This window comes from Pseudonaja textilis, chromosome 1 (assembly GCF_049901715.1).
Source record: "Pseudonaja textilis isolate UNSWEBS1 chromosome 1, rPseTex1.2, whole genome shotgun sequence".
NCBI lineage: Eukaryota > Metazoa > Chordata > Lepidosauria > Squamata > Elapidae > Pseudonaja > Pseudonaja textilis.
The window spans coordinates 21,909,658-21,915,657 of record NC_141990.1 but is presented as its reverse complement, the minus strand read 5'-3'; the positions used below and the strand labels follow the sequence as shown (position 1 = coordinate 21,915,657).

At 45.9% G+C, this 6,000-nt stretch overlaps 1 protein-coding gene across 10 annotated transcripts in view; it reads left to right on the top strand.

Annotated features, from left to right (window-relative positions):
* Positions 1–245: 245 nt before the first annotated feature.
* Positions 246–6,000, top strand: part of SEPTIN4 (septin 4) — a 52,694-nt gene continuing 46,939 nt past the window's right edge. For 6 of the 10 annotated variants that reach the window (XM_087928168.1, XM_087928130.1, XM_087928124.1 and 3 more), the window contains exon 1: positions 246–420. The gene's annotated coding sequence lies outside the window, so the exon portion shown is untranslated. Of the gene's footprint in view, positions 430–910; positions 991–6,000 lie in introns of those variants that run through there. The other 4 variants (XM_087928178.1, XM_026708456.2, XM_087928188.1 and 1 more) reach the window with 4 other exon arrangements.

Below are 6,000 nucleotides of genomic sequence, written 5' to 3'. Positions count from 1 at the left end.
GGAAACACCCCGAAGCTTGCCTTGCACAATTCCGGAATCACGCTCCTCCTGTACAGGCTTCTGGCTCGGAGGGTGCCATAGGCACGCTGCACATGCTCAGAGGCGCTGCCCTTTACAACTTCTCTGACGCCGGAGGTGTGTATGTGTGTATGGGGTGGGAGGTGGGAAAGGCTCAGAAGTTAGCAGGATCCTGCTGGTGTGTCTCCTTGGAGCTCAGGGAGAACTGCAGCTCTTCCCTCCAGACTGCTGCCGCTGCGGTGCTGCTTCGCGGCTCCCCCTCCCGTCCGGTCCCAGTCACATGCCTGCCTTGCAAAGGCTCCGTTAATCCTGCGCCCGGCCTGAGAGGGACGGAGCGAGGCGAACAGCTTCACCTGGCTGCGCGGCAGGACTGGAGCCGCCGCTTTGCTGCCCTTGCAGCGGGTAAGCCAGGTGGGGATGGGTGGGGGCGTCTTCCGTGGGGGAGGCCGGGCAGGGAAGTCAAGCTGCAGTTACGGTTCGCAGCAAAATGCGCCGCCGTCCTTTCCCTCCGCCCCCCGAGATCCAAAGGCGGATTGCGCGCATGGTTTTGCGCGTCGTTGGCGGGGGCCGGTTGCTTCGTGCTTTCTCTCCCCCCACCCCCGGGGGTCCAACCGGGAAAGGATGCTTTTGGGTCTAAGCAGGGCCGGGAGTGGCCCGCACTTCTTTCACCCCGGTTCCGGGTGTCACCACCGGCGATTGGGAGAATCGGCGGACAGGCGATGCGGGAGAAAGTCAGGCGCTGCTGCTGCTTTTTCAGCCCAGAAGTTTCTCCTGAGATTTCGTTTGGAAGCGATCATCATCATCTTTTTTGGAAGGCGTGGAAGTTTTGATCCCGCAGGAGGATAGCGGTCGTCTGAGCGTGTACCGAGTTTTGTTTTGTTTTTTTCCTTAAAAAATAATAATCGGGCCATTACGTAAGCGAAGGAGGCAGCGGCGCATAGGTCGGAAGTCGCGTTTCTTCGTTCCTTCCTTGTAAGCCTGGACCGCACGCTTCGCAGGTTTGGGGGGCGGCTTCACTTTTTCCGCGCGAGCATCCAAAACGAGCCTTGTTCGAATTTGATGAAATTTGGGCGGCGGGGGGTGGGTGGGAATCTAGAGACCGTGGCAGGAAATCTGATCTCATCCCACCCTCGCTGGCCCAGCTTTATAGCTTGCAGGAAATGGGTTGAGAATACCGGTCCATCTCAATAGGCCTTTTGACCATTGAGCTAAGGTGTGATGTATGCAAAGCTTTTGATGATACTCACAGTAGCTGTTTCACCCAATTCCCTTAATTGGATCAGTGGATCAGTGAAGGACTAGCAGATGCATTACACCCCAACATGTGGTTAATGCTAACCTTATTTTTTTTTTTTTTGCAGCTTGTGTGGTGTGCAACCCAGATTGCTTAGTTAAATGATGACTCCATGTGGATTCAGATCCTGGGTGAATTTAGAAATAGATGGGTTGTGTTAGTACAGACAGAGTGAAGCACAGGATTTATAGGCCTGTGGTCTTGCTCTTTTGGGGTGGGTGGGGTGTCCCCTGCCATAGGATGTCTCTTCTCTCCCAATAAAAAAGATCCCCCCCCCCACAGGTTGGCCTGCATTTAGCCCCTCCTCCATGTAGTGGATGGATATTTGGGACATATTTACAGACATTACCTATGGGAAAAATACTTCTCAGGGTGCCGCTGACGCAGAATATTATCACGGGGTGTTGTTCCTGATCAGATATTCCTGATGGTTTTTCCAACCTGCTGCCATTGGGCCAGTTGAGTGAAATCTTGAGACCACCACTCATTCCAAACCAAGAGACCACCCATCCATCCTCTGCAATTCAAAATTTGATTTTGATAGATGCAATTAGGTTGACAGGATGGATATTTTTTTCTTACAGCATAAGAATCTCAGTCTGGAATCTGAGTTAAGGACAGATACTGAGGTTCTCCAGATTACATTGTTTTGGGAAGGAATTAGACAAATATATGGCAGATATTGTCTGGGAAAGGATTAGTAGGAGCGACTACTGTTCATAACAATAGGTTAAAGTCTTTCAAGTTTTCCAAATAGTTTACATTAGCATTTCACAACCTCAGCCACTTTAAGATGCATGGACTTCCTCAGTCAGCATCATATACCTTAATGTGGTTAAAGTTGAGAAACTCTGGCCTAGACGAACACAGACTGGATTGGGAAGGAAGAGAAGAGGTGGTCTGTTGTCTTATTTATGAATTTAGTGTGGTTTATATCCTGCTTTTCTTTTAGGAGTACAGTGCAACATACATAATATTACATTAGTGGCGAATATCTGTAGCTCAGGTGTAGGATGAGAGTGAAGATTTGTTTCCCGAGCTTGTGGGCTGGTTTCCAAACATTTCGTTACCAGGCCAGGTAACATCAGCAGAGTTTAGGAACCCTAAATTCAGCTGAAGATGACACCTAGCCTGGTAACAAAACATTTGGAGACCAACCCACAAGCTCAGAGAATGAACCTTTGCCCTCATACATGGTATTCCCTCTTCTAATTTATCCCCATAATAACAGCAATGCAAACAGTAGGAAGGGCTGAGAAGTAAGCAACTGGAAGTTAACCAGTCAGCTTTTTTGGCTGAGGGTGGACTGGAACTTGGCTTCACCATGTTCCCTCTCTTGCCTTGGGATGCTATGTGGTTGATCTGCCCTTGAAATGAGATCTTTGAGTAAATGGAACTTCCTTCTCCCAAAGCTGAGTTAATTTCTGAGAATCAGAACATATTTTTCCTTCTTTCTAACTTGGTTTACTTTTTTTTGCCAGCAAATTCTTATTCTCTCACTCTGGGATTAACCAACTCTCTCCCTTATAGCTTTTATGGCTACTTTTTTTACGTCAGGCGGGAGAACATGCCAGTGAGTATGCCAAATCCCTGCATATTTTCAATTCTCCTCCTAGGAGCCAGCCGGCAGTTCTGTGGGAACAGGAAACAGCTTCTCAGGGTTTTCTATCCCTTTTCCCCCCCACCGCTTCAGTTTTGCTAGCAAAAATAACACAGATGCATAGTTGTAATCAGCGAAGGGTTTTCCACAATCATTTGACATGTTGTCCGTTTTAGAGAAAATGGCCAACAACCTACCCACCCATTATTATCTTTTAACATTACTGCTTTCAAACTTCATCCCACAATTAAGGTGTGGGATGTGATTCAAAATTAATTTCAAAGCATGAGCTTTAAAAAATGAGCTTTAACAATTTTAGATTAAAAAGATACAAGTATCACCTGCAGCGATATGGTGGAGTATATTGAAATGCACCTGTCGAGGATTCCAACCAACTAGAAAAGCCAAACCCTTCCTCAAGGAATGTTTACTATACTTGCCCATTTTTTAAATTTCCTTTCCTTTTATTTTTCAGTGACAGCCAGTCTGCTAAACATACCCAATCCTTGTTGGATTTTGTTTGTTTGTTTGTTTGTTTGGCTACCTTTTATTTGTTAAAAAAATGTTAAGAATTTCTTCTATTTGCTCCATGGTCCTGTTTTAGCTATTTATAGTCCCCACTTAGTGTCTTTGTTGTTCAAAGGAATCGTGATGTTAGAAATCTGCAAGAGGGTTTATTGTGTGCATATGAAATGGAAAACAATCAAAGTGCGGTTCGGCCTGTTTCATCACTGGTTTAGTGGGTTCACGTTTTGGGAATGTGCTTAAGGCAAAAAGATTATATAATCCTGTTCCATTTTTGGAGGGCATATGCGAGGAAGTGTTGAAATATTTAGATTGGTCCAATGTTTGTCAAATGTCCTGATTCTTGGGAAATTGGAGGGAGGTTTTATTCAAAACCAGTCAGGGAAGCTAAATATATCAGAGGAATCTGCCTGTTGTTTCGTTATCCTCTTCCAAACAGAACATCTATGACAGCAGGTAAAAAAAAATCTAGAGAAGATGCTGGTCAGAGAACAAACAAGCACATCATGCAGGCAGTATTTTCTTCTGATGTGGCATGACGTTTCTATCTCTATGAACTGAGAATTATTGAATAATGTGATTGGGCTTATTACAGAAAATGAAATACATTAAGACACACTGGGGGGAAAAAAGATACCACAATAGATTCCTATGGAGAGGCAGTCTTTTGGGCTTTTATGGTAATTGGGGCCAGAATTTCCATTGCTAAATGTTAGTGGTTGTAAAGCATTGTGACTACCTCATTTAGCAATGGCAATCCAGGCGGTCTCGATTGCTGTTGTTAAGTGAGGATCGCAGGTTATTGAGAAAGAACCTCACACGATCACAACTTGCAATTTCCTGCTGGTCTCCAACAAGCAAAGTCAGGGGGAAAACTGGCAAGAAGTACAGATAAGTTCCAATCAGCTGTCTGCAAGGAATGTAAATCCTTCCATTCCCCACTATCCTGTCAGAGCTAAAGAAGCTTCTTGGATGAGAAGTGAAACATCCTTCAAACGAAGAAAAAGAAGAAAAAAGTCCAGTTGCCTCCTGAAAAGCACCTTAGGGACAACCATGACTTGGATGACTGAGAATCTCAACAGACTTCCAATCAGAGCAAGACTTCCTTTAGACCAGAGGTCTCCAACCTTGGTCACTTTAAGACTTGTGGACTTCAACTCCCAGAATTCTGGGAGTTGAAGTCCACAAGGCTTAAAGTGGCCAAGGTTGGAAACTCCTGCTTTCGACGGCTTGTATGCACTCCAGTGGACAGGTAAAATGAGTGCAGGTGGGTGCCCCCAGCTCCAGCACAGTGGTTGGAGGTTGCTGCAGTGTGAGAGTGGGTAGGGCTCCTCAGGAGAAAAAAAAATCCAGGAATGACTTGAGACTTTACCTGTTACTAGCTTCCACATTGACTTTGCTTGTGGGAAGCTGGCAGGGAAGGCCGCAAATGGCGATCACATGATACGGGATGCTGCATGCAACTGTGAGTCAATTGCCGCCACCCCTCCTTTAATGCAACAATGTGATCATGGAGCTGCTTCAATAGTTGTAACTTTTGAGGATTGTGTCATGCCCCTGTAGGAGTCTGAATCCGAGGAGGAAGCCAGACAGCTGACGGAGTGGGAGTGTGGCTCCATTGGCTGTGGAGGAGGCTGGGGAAGGGCAAAGTCTGGCTGGGCAGAGCAGGGGAGAGAAAGAGAACAAGGGAGAGGGAGTTCAGAGGAAGAACCAGTCCCACCCCTTCTTCATCCTAGGGCATGCAGGGAGGAACGGAGAAGAGAGCAATGTGGGTTGCATGGCTTACGAGGGAGGAGTGGGCCTTGATTCCCTTCATTAGCCACAGCTGGGAAGACAGTTGATAAGAAAGACAGGCTGCGTGCAGCAGGCTGCTGGGTGCAAAAGTGACTTTATCCTGTGTTGTCATGGTTTATCTGTGTTCCTGGCGTCTTTCCAACTGTGTGGGTTTTGCTGTGCCTTCAAGCCGGAAATTCTTGCTTCTGCCCTGCCAAACTAATTAGTTCAGTTTGGTTTGTTTGGACTTTAAGTTACAGTTTGTGTTGATCATGTTTTGGACTTAATTTTCTGCAGTCAAAGGCTGTTCCTGGGAGAGTTGTTCTCCAGCCAGAAGGTAACCTGTTCATTGGAGGCAAAATTGGAGATAATAAAGGGACTCTTATTGCTTATCTGACTGTATTGCCTTTTGTGTCATGCCCCGGGTCATCACAGATTGATCATACACTCACTGTAACTTTGAATAATCACAGAACAAGTGTTGTTAACCGAAGACTTCCTATTACAGGTAGTCCTTGTGTATAACCACAATTGTGACTAAAATATCAATTGATAAGCAGGACAATTGTTAAAAGGGAGTTTTGCCCCATTTTGCAACTTTTCAAGCACAGTTATTAAGTGAATCACTGCAGTTGTTATATTAGTTACATGACTGTTTAGTGAATCTGGCTTCCCCATTGACTTTGCTTGGCAGAAAGTTGCAAAAGGGGATCATGTAACCCTGGGACACGGCAAACGTCATAAATACGTGCCAGTTGCCAACTGACTAAATTTTGATCACGTGACTGCA